The sequence below is a fragment of the Herpailurus yagouaroundi genome, unplaced genomic scaffold (assembly GCF_014898765.1).
Source record: "Herpailurus yagouaroundi ecotype Mexico unplaced genomic scaffold, PumYag 188, whole genome shotgun sequence".
In the NCBI taxonomy this organism is placed as follows: Eukaryota; Metazoa; Chordata; class Mammalia; order Carnivora; family Felidae; genus Herpailurus; species Herpailurus yagouaroundi.
In genome coordinates, this window is record NW_024412419.1 from 34,009,122 (window position 1) to 34,028,050 (window position 18,929).

Sequence of the window (18,929 nt, forward strand, 5' to 3'; positions counted from 1 at the left end):
CTTTCTTTCTTTCTTTCTTTCTTTCTTTCTTTCTTTCTTTCTTTCTTCCTTCCTTCCTTCCTTCCTTCCTTCCTTCTTTCCTTCCTTCCTTCCTTTCTTTCTTTTTTCTTTTTTATTTTTAAACTACAAGATACATATTCCTCCAAGAAGTGAACAAGGTTAACTGGCTCTCCTTTTTCCTGTTGATTCTCTTCATACAACCCTTTTCCAGCCCCTGTGAGATGGGGTGCTCTGGGAACCAGTTCCGGATTTCTAGGTAGCAACTCTTGTCCAAGGATTGGACTTCTGCCTGGATTCTGCAAAAGCAGACTGATTAGATGATCTCTAATGTTCCTCTGAGCCACCACAACACTGAAACCCAGCCCTGATATCTTAGCTTGGGTTCCCCAGGAAAGAAACTCTGAGACAGATTATGATTCAGGAAGTTTACTGGGGAGCGTTTGTCTTGGCTCAAGCTGTTATTAGTAGGGTACCACAGACTGGGTGGCTTACGAACAAAAGATAGGCTAGAAAGTCCAAGATCACCAGTGTCAGCAGATTTGGTTCATAGGTAGTCATCCTTTCCCACTTGTATTCTCACATGGGGGAAGGGCCAGATTGTTCTCTGGAGTCTCATTTATGGGGGCACTAATCCCATTCCTGAAGGCTCTACCCTCATGACCAAATCTCACCCTCCCAAAGTCCCCACCTCTATTACATTGGGAGTTAGGATTTCAACACAGGAATTTTGGTGAGACACAAACATTCAGTCCATAACAGTGTACTTCATGATAACAAGGAAGTGAAGAAAGCAAGGATTAGTTTCAGGGAGAACATCAACTATGATGCAGCAGCAAAAGTCTCAGGCCCTTAAACAGTGAACTCTTGGAGCTTGCCTGGCCTTTCAGTTTTCCCAATGTGAGGCAGAAGCTAGGTCTTTGTATTCTCACATCAAAAGTCATTAGATATAGGCTACCTGGTAAGAGGCAGAAATTTAACAAGGCAAATCCCTTTATCCTGAGGCAATGCCTGGGGAGGAACCCAGCAGGAAGCCATCAACAGGAGTCACGACTTAGTGGGTGGGGAGAATGGAAGTCTCCATATCAAAGAGGGAATCTTGATAGCACACAAGAGGTTTTACTACCCTGGATCTCTCTTCATGGTGATAGTCCTGGGTTCCGGCCTATATTTTGTCTGTCTCTTTGCTCAGATTCATAGTCTAGGTGTATCCTTTATTTCTCTAATTGATTCAAGTCCAGCAGGTTGGTGATGTCTTTTTGGGAATGAAGTCCATGAGATCTAACGTATAAACTGGTCATATACATTGGGTTTTTCAGAACTTCACCTAATTATGCATATATTAACATGAGCTGATTAGCGATTCTGAAATTGAGCTCTCTGTCTCATGTCTTCACTGGGCTTTGGTCCATCCCACATTTCTATAAATTTTGTGGATTTCAGCTTTGGTATGTTACTTGTAAACTGGCCTTTCACTTTCCGGGACTCACATGGTCACTTTGCCATGGGGATGGGGAAGTATTAAAATCTCCCAAAGTTTGTGACGCTGGACATTATAATTTGGCATTTTTGTCAATATTTATTCCTACTCACTTTAATATTTTGAAAGATTAAAAAAAGCTTTTTTAACACAGCCTACAAGAATACAAAGCTTTACAAAAGTCATCTTGACCTATAGACCATAGCCTTGAAAATGCTGGCAAGATCCCTATGCCCATGCAAGGCAGTGGAAGTTGACATAAGTCAGGATTCAATTAGCAAGTATTTCTTTATTTGCCTTTTTTCCTAACTCATACTTAGTCCTTTTTTGGCCATTTCTTTTCCTTAAAAAATCTTACTTCCCTCTTGTAAATACGAAATTTGGCAGAATATTTCAGACATGAACACTGGCATTTGAGAGAAAGGTTTAACTGATTAGGTGCTATTATCACTGAAGGGAGAGTTGTAGAGGGAGTTGGGTTGGGTAAGAAGGATAAGATGATTCATGAACTGTAAATAGCTGTGAACAACGTGACCATAAAGCATAGTAGAAGGGTTGAAGCATTGTTTTTCAACATATTTTTGGCCTTAATAATTAGGTCTTTTGAGTAGAAAATTGCTGGGGAGGAAAGTCAGATTGTAGGGACTTAAGGACAAAGCCAGTTGGAAAGAAAATGGCAATAGCTGGCTGAGATCACTTACGTGTGAACTCACTCTTCTAAAACTAAAAGAAAAAAAGACAAGAGCAAAGAACAGAGAGAAATATGTGTTGAGGTAGGGGATAGTGACAATGGAAAATATAAGTGCTATGTGCAATAGTATAAAAAAGGGAGTGAGAGGCTAAGAGAAAAGTTACCAGGTGTACTCACAACTGCAAAGAAAAATCTTTCCCTTCCAAAGAGAAATCTTTCCCTTCCCCCGCCGTTCCGAAACCAGCCAGGGCGTGCCCGGTGGTAGTCTGACATAAAGGCGGGAACCAATCAAGTTCTGCTGAATGGTTTGAAATAAAGGCGGGAACCAATCAAGTTCTGCTGAGCGTTCAAATTTAAATGTCAGCCTATAACAACTCTGTAACCTCAAAAAAATCCCTTAACTTGTTTGTGCCTGTCTATAAAAGAAGCTGTAAGATCCTTGCTCGGGGCCTCTTGCGTCACCGGCGACCAGTGCGCGGAGGACCGGTTCGAACCTGCAATAAACGACCCTTGCCGCTTGGCTTTGGCTCTGGACTCTGGTGGTTTGTTTTCGGGGGGTCTCTCGAATCGGGGCATATCAGGAGGAGATCAACTCAACTCTTAAGGTTGTAAGATGAATTAAAAATGAATGTGAAATACGGAGAGTGAATGGACTTTGTTTTTCAAAATGGAAATGCAATCGTTTGCTTTATTCAAAGATACACAAATACCATGACGAAATTGTATTTTGAGCTAGTAAATCTCAATGAATTGTAAGAAACCTAGGTTCTATGGTCCTAAAGTGTAAATGAGGTCCTCTGACAACTGAGTTTTCAGTTTGAATCTTAAACACTGTGCCCCTGCTATCACTTCCTCCTCCCAATCCTTCTCCCGGTATTTCAGACTTCCTGTAGTCTTTAGTAACATTTTTTTTTTTTTTCATGCTGGCACCTTTCCAGCAATGGATGACCAGAATCTTACTCCAGTATTGATCAACAAATCCTCCAATTCCTGGAATATAATTTAAAATGTGGAGATATAATCATGGGGCTCTCTAATTTGCAGGATAAATGATGGGCAGCATTTCTAGTCCCCATACCTCATTCTTTTCATGTCAGTGATATCCTTCCAGAATTCCTACAAATCTACGTAACACAGGTAAAGGTCAATCACTCTGAACACACACTGCAAGTATGGTTAAATGTCTGATCTATCTGGATTTTGTTTTTCAGATTAGTGAATTATAAATCTGTTTCCCTCTCCACCCCCTCAAAATAAGCAAGCCATTTGTTTCATTAACTTTTAGAAAACAAATCCATTTCCCCAGTGTGTTAAAAAGCCAATTTTACTAAGCATTGAATGCTCATATGTATTTAGGTATATTCTTTTAAATGTTTATTTATTTATTTTGAGAGAGAGAGAGAGAGAGAGAGAGAGAGAGAGAGAGAGAGAGAGAATGCACAGGCATATGCTTGCGCACAAATGGGAGAGGGACAGAGAGAATCCCAAGCAGGCTCACTGGCTGTCCACGCAGATCCCAACATAGGGCTCGAACTCACTAACTGTGAGATCATGACCTTAGCCGAAATCAAGAGGCAAATGCTTAGCCAAATGAGCCATGCAGGTGCCCCTATTTAGATCTATTTTGATAACTGATCATTTCTTCCAGTTATCATTTAGTATGTTCCCTCTACAATACTCAATTGTTTTAATTACTATATTTTAACTTAACAAGACAGTTTCTCCCTCATTATCCTCTTTCCAGAATATTCCTAGCTCTTCTAATATATTTATATTTCTAGGTAAACTTTAAAATTATTTTGCAAATTAATAAAATAAATGAACATTCCTTGAAATAATATTAACTGAGATATCATCAAATTTATAGATTCCTTTATGGATAATATGTTTACAATTTTTGCCTTCCTTAAATTAGTTTAGATGACTCCTAGTAAAGTTTTATGGAGTTTATATAAATGCTATACATTTCTTGGGAAGATGTAAATTTCTATTTCTTATTTTACCTTATTACTTACTTTATTTATTTATTTTATATAGAGAGAGCGCTAGAGTGGGGGACAGGGACAGAGGGAGAGAGAGAGAGAAAGATAAAGAGGGAGAGAAAGAAAGAGAGAGAGAGAGACAGAGAATCTTAAGCAGGCTCCAAACTCAGCTCAGAGCCTGACTCAGGGCTCAATCTCAAGACTGTGAGATCATGATCTGAACTGAAATCAAGCATCAGATGCTTAATGTTAACCAACTGAGCCACCCAGGAACCGTATTTCTCATATTACTATTTTGAGAGATTATTTTATGATTTTCTCCTTGATTATTATTATAAATCAAAACTCATGCACTCTGTAGATTGATTCAGTAATTGGCTAAATTATCAAATTATCTTTTTTCTGAATACTTTCTTATCCAATTCATTTGGAGGGTTGTTTAAAAATATTCAGACAAAATTTGAAAGTTGTGCCTCCTCTTTTTTCAATAGGTAGATATTATAAAGTTTGTCTTTTCTAACTGAATTAGTTCAGTAAGAAGGTGGGTATAATCTTTATGTTCCTGAATTTAATAATACTTCTAATGTTTCACCACTGAAATAATATTAAGCAATTTTTCTGATCTCTCATTAGGGATTGTGATTTGATTAAATATTGGGGGGTTATATTAGATATAATTTATTTAAATTTACATATATACATTATATCTATGTAATTTAATAAATAATCAGATATCTATTAAATTTTCTCACTTTTAAGTTAATTGAATAATTATATTAGTACATTTCTAAATTATAGATTTTCCTTAAAAACCTGAAAAAATTCTACATAGAAATGATACCAATTTATTTAAATATCTACCAGAATAAATACAAAACTGTAGAATTTTTGCAACCACATACATGCAAAATATTGATTTTCCTTTGCCAATACAAAAATTTGCCATATTAGTAATGGAAGTTTTGCAAGTTTGCCACTGTGGTTCGGTAAACTACTAACAGATTGACTTTCCTGTAGACAACTATGTATAAGCTCTGGGAAATGCACATGCATATGCATGCATACATGCACACACACACACACACACACACACACACACACACCTTCCTGAAGTCTCAGAAGAGTAAACAAAAGCAGAGAGATTCTGGATGACAGTCACAAGTTAAAAGAAGAGACTAGAAAGGCGTGAAGTTTTCTATATTTTTAGCTTTTAATATGAGTCTAGCTGCAGTCAAGATGCCACACACAGCATCTGAAACACTGGTACCCAGGATATTTCTGACATCATGAACCAGAAGTCAAGGATAAGGGTAACCACAGCTGTTGGAGAGTAAAGAGGGAATCTCTGAAATGGAATAAACAAGGGAAGCCCTCAATTCTGTGTTTATATTCTGCCCTAAGTATCTGACTGAGCCCTGACCATGCTTGTGTGGAGCAGGGAGCAAACAGCCATGCTGAAGGGGGAAAATGAGATTTAAATTGCAACCCAAAAGACAAAGACTGCAAATTAGAGTCCAATAAAATTATTGCATACTAAAACAAAAATATCAGTGTTCTGTAATAACAGAAATGAACCCCGAGTTTCTATGATACTGCATTCACAATTCACAAAGTGAAGGATACAAAAAATAAACTTGAGGGGCGCCTGGGTGGCGCAGTCGGTTGGGCGTCCGACTTCAGCCAGGTCACGATCTCGCGTTCCGTGAGTTCGAGCCCCGTGTCGGGCTCTGGGCTGATGGCTCAGAGCCTGGAGCCTGCTTCCGATTCTGTGTCTCCCTCTCTCTCTGCCCCTCCCCCATTCATGCTCTGTCTCTCTCTGTCCCAAAAATAAATAAACGTTGAAAAAAAAAATTTTAAAAAAAATAAACGACTTAAAACAAAGAGAAGGCGACACATTTTCAAGAGAAAATATACTTTCCAGAGGCGAACTCTGAGATGACCCAGATGTTGGAATTAACACAAAAAGACATTAGACTTTAAAGAGCTATTATAAACATTCTGAATGTGCTAAAGGGTAATATGCTCACAGTAAATAAAAAGATAAGAAATCTCAGCAAAGAACTAGAATCTATTTTAAAAATTAAATACAAAATCAAGAACTAAAAAATGCAATATCTGAAATTAAAAATTCACTGGATGGGCTTACCAGAAAAATAAAGATGGTAGTCAATAAATTGGACCAATAAAAATTTCCAATCTTAAGAACAGTTAAAGAAAAACATTTTTTTTAAAGTGTAGAAACTTAAGGACCTGTGGGATATCAAAATGTTAAATATATTTGTAAATGGAGGCCCTGAAGAAGGATGTAAATGCAGCAGAAAAAGCATTAAAACAAACAAACGACTGAAAAATGTCACAATTAGGTGAAACAGGAAAATTCTACCGTTTGTGATGGCATGTGTGGATCTTGAAGACACCATGCTAAGTGGAAAAAGCCAGACACAGAAAGATAAGAATGAGGTGACTGAGGTAACTCCCAATATGTCTCAGTTTTTTAAATGCTGTTTCATTGAATTTAATACTGAACTTAGATTGAAGTTATGTTGAAATTCCCTATTTGATCTTCATTTCCTTGTTGCCCATGGAGACCAAAGAAAGGCAAATGATGGTAATCCAATACCTCTCCAGCATTTAAGAGATTTTTGCTTCTCACTCATACTATCAACTATGAAAATTAACATTGAGTAAACCAAACTCATAAAAAAAATGATGAGAATGAGCACTGCCTAAGTTACTCTATCCACACAGCTATTTTAATGTTACCTCAAAGGATAGATGCTATTCTTTGGAATTTATGTTCCCCTGTCCAAAGGTTGCTAAACTGATTATTTGTTGACTCTTATGCAAAAGTAAAATAAAAAAGTTGTTTCTTAGGACGCCTGGGTGGCTCAGCTGGTTGAGCGACTGACTCTTGATTTTGGCTCCGGTGATCATCCCAGGGTCCCGGATTCAACCCCATGTCCAGCTCCACGCTAAGTGTGGTGCATGCTTGGGAATCTCTCTCTCACCCTCTGCCTCTCTCACCCACTCATGCACTCTCTCTGTCTCTCGCTCAAAAAAAATTATTTATCATTTTCTCTGACATTCTCAGTCAGAATTTTCTACCTAGACATTGAATTGGTTCTTCAAATGGAAAAGTTGTTTCATTAAGTCCTCTTAATATCTTTTAACATGTTTAAGCAAGGGTAGGATTCTTTTTCCTAGTATGGCATGCATTGTATGAGAGCTACTGATTAAATATTATATGGTTTCAAAACATGGTGAATGCCATGGACTGAACAAGTTTAATTAGAACAAGATTTTGAAATGGCTAAAATATGGGCAGGCATTTGATTTAGTACCTCTATAAGGAGCGGCAAATGTAACTCTGTTATAATGGGCTCACGGGTATACCATCAAAACTGTATCACCAAAAGTATCCAGTACTACAAAAATGATAGAATCTGAGTATAATACAGATTTTTTTGTTCAAAAGCTTTATGAAATAAGTTGATGACCCTTGATTTTATCCTGAAATCAGCACTGAACCACTGAACCTGTCATGTAGAAGAACAGGTCTTAGGGAAGAACAAACAAAGGCAAATGGTGGGAAATATATATATTTGTTAGTTTTTTTTAAACCCTAACAAGAAAACCACATTTTCCTATAAGAGAAAAAGAGGCTACCTTAAATGTATGAAATTTTTACTTCAAATCAACTCTTGTCTAAGGAAAAGGGGAAAAACCCTAAATAATGCTATTTGAAGCATAGAGGTATTAACATCTTTCATGGCCCCCCAGGGATCTCCAGGAAAATGACGTTAGTAAGAGTGATGAAAAGTACTATAATTGCCATTCGTGCCATAATAAAACTAGCTGCACAACTTCTCTTCACAGGAGGGTCTGTTGATTGGTATTACGTCTCCTTATACATTTGTCCTTTGAGAACCACAGCTGAAATGATACTTTTGGAATCTGACTATATTCTACCATGCTATTTAAACAGAATATAGTTGAAGGTGGCAATGAGATATAGTTACCTTCATCAGTTTTGAACCCATTCTTGGAAATATTAACATACAATCTGATAGGCAGACTTGTTTATAATGCCATTTCCCCCCTAAATATTTCTTCTTTTGAAGCATAGATATTCAGGTAATAATTTTAAGCGATTACCAGATAAGATACATCATTAGGAGATTTTTCCAGATCATAAACATTGCCCTTCAGAGCTTGGTATCTCTTAGTATTGTTGTTTTCAAAATATGCTCTGAGATTCTTCACTGCTGATTTTGAGGGAGACTGAGGACTGGTGAGTGGGAAGGGAAGCCTCCAAATATCACCTGTGTATATTTTTAAATGTTTTATTTATATTTTTGAGAAAGAGAGAGAGAAAGGGGCAGAGAAAAAGAGAGAATCATTGCAGAACCCAATGCCAGGCTCGAACTTACAAACCCTGAGATCATGACCTGATCCAAAATCAAGAGTCAGATGCTCAACCAACTGGGCCATCCAAGTGCCACATCACCTGTGTATTTTTTGACTAGAAAAGCTGACATACTTTACATTAGTCCTCCTCTACTTAAGATTTCTTTTGGAGAAACAGAACTTCTGCCTTGAAAAAAAAAAAAACTTTTTCTGCTTTACCAAGTTAGCTGTTTTTTATTTTTTTTTTAACTGGAAATTTTTTTTTGAGCTGGAACCATTGACCTAGTGTGCTTTATTTAAACAACTCATTTAATTTCATGTATTCTCTGGAGAGTCAGTAAAAGTAGAGTGAAATGTTTCTTTTATTATTGTTCTTTTCCACAATATTATGAAATTCATCTTCTCTGGACCTGTCACCACTACTTACAGACGCTAACATTCTTTTCAGAGAGAAAGAGCAGACAGGATAAAAGAGGTGTTTGGTCTGAAGAGAAGTTCACTGTGGCTGGCTGTAACTCCAATTTAATAAGACTGCTTTTGCTATTTGAATTAAGGAAAGAGCCTTTACGTCGAGAGCCCTGGTCCTAGTAATGTAAATGGCAATGTCTCCAAAAGGTAAAGACGATTCTCGAGTGACATTAGGTAGAGGGTGTGGGATGTGTGAGTTGCAAAAAGAAAAAAAGATGATCAAATTCAACAACTGGAATCTTGAGGAACAAAACGTGAACTCAAGAAGAGAGTCAATGAGAAGATGGAGGTTTATGAGCATTTAGCAAAAGGGGGAGTTGGCAGCTTGGTAAAAGATGGCTCCAATAAAAGAGAGACCTGCCATGTGGGGGTGGGGAGGCAATATCTGAGACTGCTTATTAAAGCCTTGCAGTTCCAATACAATTTGGTTTATATGCTTGGCAAGATACTCAGGACTCTTAAAATTTAAAGAGAAGAACATTGAATGCCATCCAAAATATCAATTCAAAAAAATTTTTTTTAATTTACTTGATATGTGAAGAAAAATTAGATATTCGGAAGTTATTTTTTTATATATATTTGGCATCTGTTCTTCTCTCAAGTAATAACTTTGAAGAAAACATAATTCTGTGATAAGCTTAATGTGCCAGAGCAAAGCAGAGATTGTCCTTGGAAACTGAGTTTAGGCATCCAGAGAAGATTTTCAACCTCACAAGGATGGAAACCATGAAAAATAGCCTGTGTTTTCCTTTTCAGAATAGACCCAATTTTATCTGTCCAACTGAGAAGTTTCCGGATGCTCATATCAGTTGACCCCTGCAGGTCTGTACTGGTTTGTATGGACTACGTGCATAGGTACATACAAACATACATAAACGCATCGTGCTCTAAAACAATGGCTTGGATCTTTTCAAAAAACCAATTGAAACCTATATGCATTGCTGATAATGCACACGTTATTGTAGTTACTGTTATAGACACACAGATATCTCCTAAGATAGTTAGACTCAGTTTTGTATTCTTCCATTCCAAAGATTAACCTAGGTTAGCCTTCATATAATAATCTCTCCTAGAAAATGTGTCTCTTCTTCCACATAGTTTCTCTCCTATCCATTAGAAAATACCTGGATTTTCTGTATTCTCTGGAAACACATTCATACAAAAACACACATTTCCCTTGAGGTCCCATAGTGAAAAACATGGTGGCCTGCAAGGGTTTGGCACATCATCGGGGTTTTGACTGACAGGCTGGCACTCCAAGCTAGCTCTTCCCAGGCAGTGGTGCACAGAAGGGAAACATGGCTAGGAGTCTGAAACTATAAAATCATTTTTCTAAGGATGCCTGTAGTACTGTAGGATGGTACACATTGCACTTGAATTGGCTAAACTGTGCCTTCGAAAGCGTTTTTTCTGCAATCTTTATTTTTTTCTTTGTGTTATTGCTGGGGGTGGAGAGGGAAAGAAGATGGAAGAATATGTCTTGTGACAATATTCCGGGAACCCATTATTTCTTATGGGTACAGCCCTTGGGCACATAATTTTTCCCCAAAGGATAGTTCAAAATGTAATATTTTTACTTGATCTTTCTGTATCAAAAAGGTCCTCTGAACTAACAAAGAGAAAAATCTTGTCAAATGATGCACAAATTGCATCTAATTCATCAAATTATTTCGTAACCCACTTTGGGGTAGGGAAATCACAATGAAAGTCTTAAATACTGGAAAAAAATGGATCTGTAGCTACAGAAAATAACCGTTTTTCATGATACCTGTTTTGGGTATTGGTCTTTTAAAACACACAACATTCTCAATCATCTAGGAAACTTAAATATTTCAATAAAAGCTTTTTTTTTTTCATGAAAATCATTTTGCTAATATCTGTACCTACCGAAAGCTGATTTGTAAGCATAAATAGTCTTAGCACAAAGCGTCTAGGGAGTATTAATATTTTCCTACATGTAACTTAAAGTGTTCCTTTTGGGGGCTAAGAAATTAGTTTTTGTTTTTTAAGATTTTGGAGATCCAGTCTCGTCATTAACTTTCTACACTACTATAGCCATGTAAGACATATTTATGTTTCTCATATGCACAGAACTTGTCCAGAAAGAATAAAGCAATTTGCCTGAGTCGTTTCAGACGGGTTCATGCTATTCATTCTCCTTGATGGCTTCACAGAATGTTGGTTACCTTTCTCTACCTGTCTTATAATATGAAATACAACATTGCCTACACGTATATTAATTCTACAGATATTTTTTTCCCCCCAAATCAGTCATGGTCTGGTACCAAATTAGGGAAGTTGACTTTTTTTAAGGTGTCAGTCAGGGAGTACAGGAAAGGCAGAAGAATACAATGAGTTGTCAAACTGAAGCGCAGGGTCCTGCATGATCAGGTTATTTCATTTGCTATGAGCTCCACATTAGCAGTACCCTGTCTGTCTCGTTAGTAATTCATCACCAGTGCCTCCCCAACTCCTAGGGCTGGATCAGTGCTGGTTAAATATATAAATAAATGAATACAAATCTATTAGGTATGTGTCCTTCAGAGAAAGTACTGTGAGCAGTTCAAAGGACACAAATACCACGATTCTTAAACTCAGCCATCAATTGGCATAGAGCACAGGGTGGGTAAAGTGCCAGTGTTCTTTCTTCCGGCATCGAAAATGAACACTTTAAGGCTTAAGGGGAGAGATAATAGTGTGTATAGTCCTTCTTCCAGTTGCCTGAGACCAAAAACCTTAGAATAATCTGTGATTCCTCTTTTTTCCCTACCTACACCTGATTCGTAAATTTATAAAATCTATGGGATCCAATTTCAAAACATACCTGGAACCGGAACACCAGATATTCTGCTGTCCCCCTAATCTGAGTAATCATTTTCTTTCCTAGACTATGGCAAAAGCCTTCTGATTTATTCCACTGCTATTACCCTTGCTGCACACCAGTCTGTTCTCACTCGGCGACCAGTGATCCATTAAAAAGGTAAGCCAGATCATGTCACCCCAACGTCTTCCTATTAGACTCAGAATAAAAGCCCATACCCTTCTACACGGCCTGCAAGATCCTCCTCCGCGATCTCCCTTACCTCCTCTCTGCTCACACTGCCAGCCTTGTGCACACTGATCCAGCAGTGCGGGCCTATCATTAGGGTCTTCAAAAACCCCAGGCATGCTCCTACTTTACGGGCTTTGTTCTCTATGTTCCCTCTCCATAGACAGCCCTTCACACAGAAACCTGCTTGGCTTACTCTTCCAGCACTAGTCACTGCTCAAATCTCATTTTCTCTCTGGGGGTTTTACTATCTACTCTATTCGGCTTTGCAAAATGGCCTCCCTTACCCCATCATCCTGCACAATTCTGAATCTCTTTACCCTACCTGCTCTTTAATTTCTATATAACTTATAACTCTCAAATATAACACACAATTTATACTTTAATGTTTTTTGCTTATTTTCTGACTCCTCCATCAGAAGGTTATCTTTTCCAGGGCAAAGAGCTTTGTCTATTTTGCTCACTGGGTATTCTCACAATCTAGAATAATACTCGGCCCCTAATACACACTCAATGGATATGTGCTGAGGAAGTGAATGGTGAGGGATTTATCTATCCCTATTCACCCCTACTACAGAAGAAAACAAAACACATTAAGTGGCGAGGGACTTTGTATGGATGAACATGACTGGTATTCTATCATTTTAGGCATACAAATCACCTTTAAATACACAAGGGCAAGTTAATCAGCACATACTATTGAGAACTCAGTGCATGCTTTACATTTATCTCGATGGTGGGTGTATACAAAAGAAACAGATACTATTCTTACCTCCAACATAACATCTTGGTTGTAACTGGTTAATGAACAAATTCATTTTGTATTATTTAATTAGAAAAATTGCAACTTTTCATAAGGCTTTATGACATTATTCACAAATTGAGTGTGTATTAGAATCATCTGGAGGGCACATTAAAACAGGGAATACTGGGCTCCATCTGTCAGTCTCCGATTTAGTAGGTCAAAATTGGACCAGAGAATCTACATTTCCAACACGTTCCCAGGTCATACAAATGCTGCTATACCTCGCTCTGAGAACCACTTCTCCATGCTAAGGGTTCTCAATCCTGGCTGCACATTAAAGTCATCTAAATTTCTATTAATTAAAAATATATGTATTGATGACTAGGCACTAAACCTACAGATTTATATTTAATTAGCATAGGGTAAAGTATAGTCAATTTGATAATAAGTCCATCCACTGAAGCATCACTATTCTAGTACTATCCAGAGTTAGAGTTTTCATATTCAATGTGTTGATCACAGAAATACTATTCAAGATGAATAGACCCTTTGCAGTGAACAGTACATTACACTGGTCAATTGATCTTGTTTCCTTCTACCACAACTCTTAGACTTTGAGGAGGAGATATTCCTTCTACCATAATTTTTGAACTTTAATTTGAGGAAATAAACTAGGGCATTATCTTCTTCTTTTCAGTTCCCATCACTACTCTAACTTATAATAGACAAGACTAGAAAGGAAAATTCAAACCTACAAATCCAGGTGTATTCCCTTCAAGATTCAATGACCTATTGAGCAAATGTTCTTTTCTTTCCATTTTATTAATAAATGCAATTCATAATTCCAGGAAGACCAGCATCTCCCTCCTGATTTTCTGTACCCTTAGCCCACAGTTTTTAACGTTCCTCAGAATTTATCCACTTACATTTTTTTAATGCTTATTTATTTTCAAGAGATAGAGTGTGAGTGGGGGAGGGGCAGAGAGAGAGGGAAACACTGAATGTGAAGCAGGCTCCAGGCTCCAAGCTGTATGCATGGCTTGAACTCACGAACTGTGAGATCGTGACCTGAGCTGAAGTCGGACACTCAACCAACTGAGCCACCGAGGTACCCCGAATTTATTCACATTAAATGAGTAGTATTTTATCCATTCCCCAGGAAGGACAAGGGTTGGAGAGCTACTGTGACCACTTTCCAGATGCCATGTTTGTTTGTTTGTTTGTTTGTTTGTTTGTTTGTTTTTTGCTGCAACACGAAAATTGTCACTATTGAAAACTGAAGCAACCCTGTCCAACGCATTCGTATGCAATTCTTCTGGATTACATTGACCTGATCAAACATTTCACTTAAAATGGAACTTCTCTGTCCATGTGGTTGGGTCAGGTAGGGCTTCCAAGCCCAGAGAGCATACTCTGCTAGAATGAGCTCTCATTCAAGAACTTATTGCCTTTCAGGATACATTTTAGTTTGAAGTTCTTTTCCTGCAAGGAAATATCCATCTGGAACATCTCAATCTATGACAGAAGCTCTAATAAGGTGGATCCTAAAAGAGGAAGAAATCTGTATTCCTTTTTCTCAAGACTCTCCTTGGCCCCGCATATATTTTTACCTACGATCCAGCTATCACCTCTGTATACCAGGGAAATTTCAGAATAAGAGCTGTGGGTAGCCTCAAAAGTCCTGTTCTTTTTCACAGGGCAATGAGCCCTATTAAAATACTATCCGTTTGCATTACTAAGTGTAACCATTCAACTCATTATTTTCCTAGCAATAAAAATCTACTCCAGGTTGATAAATCTATACCATATAGTCATAAAAGGGCTGGCATATTTTTTAAATTCCTCTTTAAAGGGACTTTGTTTTTTGAGCTAGAACTTTCTTCTCCAAACATCCCAAGGAAAGACTATGTTTTATTCATTTGATATTTACATTCGCCCTCCTAGTCTAGCATACCATGTGGAAAGCACTGATTGAATGTTAAATTGAATTAAATGCCTCCCATTCATTCTATTTCTACTTACACAAAATATGTCTCTCTGGTGTTTCTATCCTTCTCATTGGAGATACATAAAATAAATATAATAACTCTTGAACATGAAAATCCTTAAAATGTTTGATGGCAGCTCATTTGTTCCTACCCTTTTGTGTTCTTTAGACCAAACTAAACACTTTCAATTCCTTTCAGTGTTTTCCTATTTTAGGGAATTCACAATCCTTACTGCGTCACCACTTGGTCTTAGATCAGAGATTCTTAAAAGTCCATGAACACCTAGGAAATTCATAAATGGGTTTCAAGGAATACTGTAAACCTTCCGAAATTATATATAAAATTCTGTGTATGCATATTTTTTTTTCTGGGGAGATATCTATAACTTCTTTTAGATTCCTAATGAAATATTATCTGTGATCTCCCAAAGATAAGGAATCACTGATGGACAAGTTATTCAGTTTGTCATTGTTGATCTTAAAATGTGGTTCCCAAACTTGTGTATAATGCTGCAGTACAACCAGAGAGAGCACAGAAGAGTTGGTATTTCTCTTGTCAAATTGCTATTTTTCTATTAATGTAACTCAAGCTTCCAGTCACCTCTAAGTGTCATTTGATATTCTTAGTTAACATTAGTTTTGTTTGTAAATAAAACTACTAACTCTCTTACCAGCATACACATGGACACACACACACACACACACACACACTTGCACACCCAAAACTATATAGAATCATTTTCAAGTTGATTTCCCCTGCTATTTTAATATATCTTTTAATGTGAAATGCATATTCTACATTTAAAATTCATCATGTTGACTTGGCTGTTCATAGTCATAGACACTTTCTTGCATCTTATTTCTTACATTAATTAACCTTTCTGGTTTCTAGTCATTTATAAATTTGATAACCGTGTCTTCTCTCTCATCTTCCAAGTTGTTGATAAAACTGTTGACAGCTCTGTATCAGTCCATAAAAGACACTGCTATGAATCCATTAAGAGCCACACTCTTTGGGAGTTTATCAGTGGAGTATATTGCTGTCAATAAATATTTTCCCAGTGTTTTAGAAAATACACTATGAAAGATTTTAATAATGTCTAAATAAAATTAAGGGCTTATTCTATCCACAACATGCAATTTGCTAATCCTGTCACCACAGAAAATCAGGTTAGTTCGGACAAAACCTTACTGAACGTGGTATCATCATTTGACATCCAGTTACTGACTTTTCCTTTTCAAATTTTTAGTTGGTAACTCCAGAACATCATCAATTTGAAATAATCACTGAAAGATCATCATGTCTAACAATACATTAATCCATAATAACTGTTTGCATAAAAGTGAGCATTTTAGAGTAGTCTAAGGTTTACTTTTACCTTTTAAAATGGATTACCTTCAGAAATTGGTTTTTAAAGCAACCAATTTTCTCTATGATATAGAAACAAGCATTTTAGGAACAATCATAAAACTGACCCACCTTGGTATAATGAGCTTACTGTCATTCTTCCGATGGCAAAGTGATGATTCTTTATAATAAACACTGCCACACATATCATGGTGACTACAGCATAATATATGGAATTGTCAAAACACTATGGTGTGCACCTGAAACGAATATAACATTGTATGTCAGCTACATTTCAATAAAACAAAACAAAGCAAAATAAGACAAAAATACTGCAACACATGATGTTGAATTATTTATGCAAAACTGAACACCATGGGTTTTGTGAGATTTTCTTAAAAATGAACATTTTTTTCCTTTATTGAATGGTGCATGACTGGAAGAAATAATGATGTAGAAAAAATAAATACTTATGAATTGCTGACCATATCAAATATTTTAATGTATTTTATATCACAGGTGGTGAAAAATAATATTTCTAAAACTTCAAGAATTATATATAAATTAGATGCCTTATTAATTTTAATAGTACATAAAAATGTGACATTGATTTATTCTGTGAACAATGGATTTATCTACAAATGTCAATAATTCTCTAGAACTAAAAATAAGTTAAGAGTACAGTTTGAATGTTGGGCTGTGGTGCAAGTGAAATAAGAGTAAATAAATAATTTAATTAATAAGAAAAAATATGAAGCATGAAACATATAATTGCAAATGCCTGTTGTTTACTTAAAAATCAATATGTTGCACCGAAATTTTTTTTCCCACATTTTAGAAATAGAAACGCACACACACAAAAATTTTAAGAATAAAATAAAATAAATTTTAATATGTTTTCTATCAGTTTTTAAACTTTATAAAACATGTTTATAATTAAAACACATTTAATTGTTGCAGAAAAAAACCAGGAACTACTTCAAGAATAACCTTGGTCCTATATAATATCTAATTTTATTTGTTGAGATACAAACCATACTTCAGAATAAAAGGGCTGTCATCCAGGTTCCTAAAAAAGGTGAGGGCTAGAGGTGCTAAGGTAACAGGAAACAAATCATGATAACTTTTTTTAATTTTGTTTTTTAACATTTATTTATTTTTTGAGAGACGGAGAGAGAGCATGAGTGGGGGAGGGGCAGAGAGAGAGGGAGACACAGAATCTGAAGCAGGCTCCAGGCTCTGACCTGTCAGCACAGAGCCCCACATGGGGCTAGAACTCATGAACCGCGAGATCATGACCTGAGCCGAAGTGACACTTAAGCAACTGAGCCACCCAGGCGCCCCTAAATCATGATAATTTAGTTACATGCAATTTACCTCACGTATTTATAGCTGGGGAAGTTATCTGAAAAACTGGAAAAATGATTTGAAAGTGTGAGAAAGCTGAGGGCATGTTTTTATTTTTTTTTTTCAACGTTTATTTATTTTTGGGACAGAGAGAGACAGAGCATGAACGGGCGAGGGGCAGAGAGAGAGGGAGACACAGAATCAGAAACAGGCTCCAGGCTCTGAGCCATCAGCCCAGAGCCTGACGCGGGGCTCGAACCCACGGACCACGAGATCGTGACCTGGCTGAAGTCGGACGCTTAACCGACTGCGCCACCCAGGCCCCCCTGAGGGCATGTTTTTAGATCAAGTGATATGTAAAGATCTATTGAGCCAAAGGAACTTTCGAACCTGAAATTGTTGAGTTCTTGCATGCATCCGCTCAAATGATACTAACATCCTTCTCACATCACATCCATCAATACGTTACCGCCTGCCTGCTTTCAAGCACGTGTGTCCTGTCCACCTGCAGAATGACTATTTCTGTTAACATCAAATCCCTGTCCTCTTCCTACACTCTGCCTACAGCCTTCAGGGAAGATTCATAAAATTATCAGTCATTGAGTCCTGCCATTCTCTTAAGAATGGAAGGGAGTGGCTCTCTTTGGGTTTTGAATTCTGAGTTTAGAGGTTTATTTCTCCATGATAATGGAAATGCAGAGAACAGCAACAAAAATAAATAATATATCATCCTACTGCATAAAAGATGGGGATCTTCCCCTTTGGGTTCCATCGTTGGTCCTTCCCCTTCGGAGATGAGAGGTGGCGAAGAAACTATGATGGGCATGTTTGAATAAACTGTGTACTGAGCACAGAGGCTTGGCCTGCTCCTTACTAGTAGCACGTGCGTACAAATAATTTGTAGTGTAAATTCTGTGGCACACTACTTAGAAATAAGAGATGAACTACTGTTACACTCAACGGTATAGATAAATATCACAGATGTAAAGATGAGAAAAAGGAGATGGTCACACAGAATACACCGTGTATGATTTTTTTCTATATGAATTCCACGAAGTGGCAAAATTAACCTATTGTGATAGGTTACAGAGAATGCTGGTTACCCTGAGTGTGCAGGGTATTCACTGAAAAGGGGCATGATGAGCACTTCTGAAACATCATCTATCTTAATCTGGCCGCTGGTTACCTGAGTACATATATACACGTAGAAGCTCCTAGAACTGCAGTTTACCACATTATACTTAAACCATTTAAAAGGCAACATTATTAACACAGGCAATTAAATATAAATCTGCATTAATTGCATGTTTTTCTTTTGTTTTTTTTAAGCTATTCTAACAACTCAGCTAACCTACCACCTAAGACATTTTATTTTTTTAAATATTTATTTATTTATTTATTTATTTATTTATTTATTTATTTATTTAT

The 18,929-nt window shown here is 37.0% G+C and overlaps 1 pseudogene; it reads left to right on the forward strand.

The window, feature by feature from the left end:
* The first annotated feature begins 15,940 nt into the window (after positions 1-15,940).
* The window catches only part of LOC121044525 (Y-box-binding protein 1-like), an 11,082-nt pseudogene continuing 8,093 nt past the window's right edge, over positions 15,941-18,929 (forward strand).